The sequence below is a fragment of the Penaeus monodon genome, chromosome 23, assembly GCF_015228065.2.
Source record: "Penaeus monodon isolate SGIC_2016 chromosome 23, NSTDA_Pmon_1, whole genome shotgun sequence".
Classification (NCBI taxonomy): Eukaryota; Metazoa; Arthropoda; class Malacostraca; order Decapoda; family Penaeidae; genus Penaeus; species Penaeus monodon.
The window spans coordinates 34,173,025-34,173,442 of NC_051408.1; the positions used below are offsets into that span (position 1 = coordinate 34,173,025).

Below are 418 nucleotides of genomic sequence, written 5' to 3' on the forward strand. Positions count from 1 at the left end.
CAAGACGGACTTTAGAAAAATTTTGTTCATACGTCAATTGTATTTGTTTTTTAAATAAAAAATAATATCAATAACAGTGTAAAACGGATGAAGTTTTGAAATAATCATTTAATAATTTTTGTACATATGGAAGTATTAGTCAAGAGTTAACATTAACTACATCGGTTTTGTCCGAAGACCGGATAAAAATAACGAAAGAAAGACTTTTATCACTCGACTTTCATGTTTCACTCAATTTTATGACACGATTTTAAAATCTGAAGATACATAAAGCCTTTTTTCAGATAGTTGATTTATTTTCAAATGATTAGAGGAATATAAGATATTAAATTTGCAATATTAAATTTGCAAATCTTATGTAGTAAAGATGTGAACTGCGTAGGTAGGATGCAATTCTCAAACATTATTAATATTAGCG

At 26.6% G+C, this 418-nt stretch overlaps 1 protein-coding gene across 1 annotated transcript in view; it reads right to left on the bottom strand.

Annotated features, from left to right (window-relative positions):
- LOC119588218 (carcinine transporter-like) overlaps nt 1-418 on the bottom strand; it is a 19,073-nt gene that overhangs the window by 16,885 nt on the left and 1,770 nt on the right. The window lies entirely within an intron of this gene.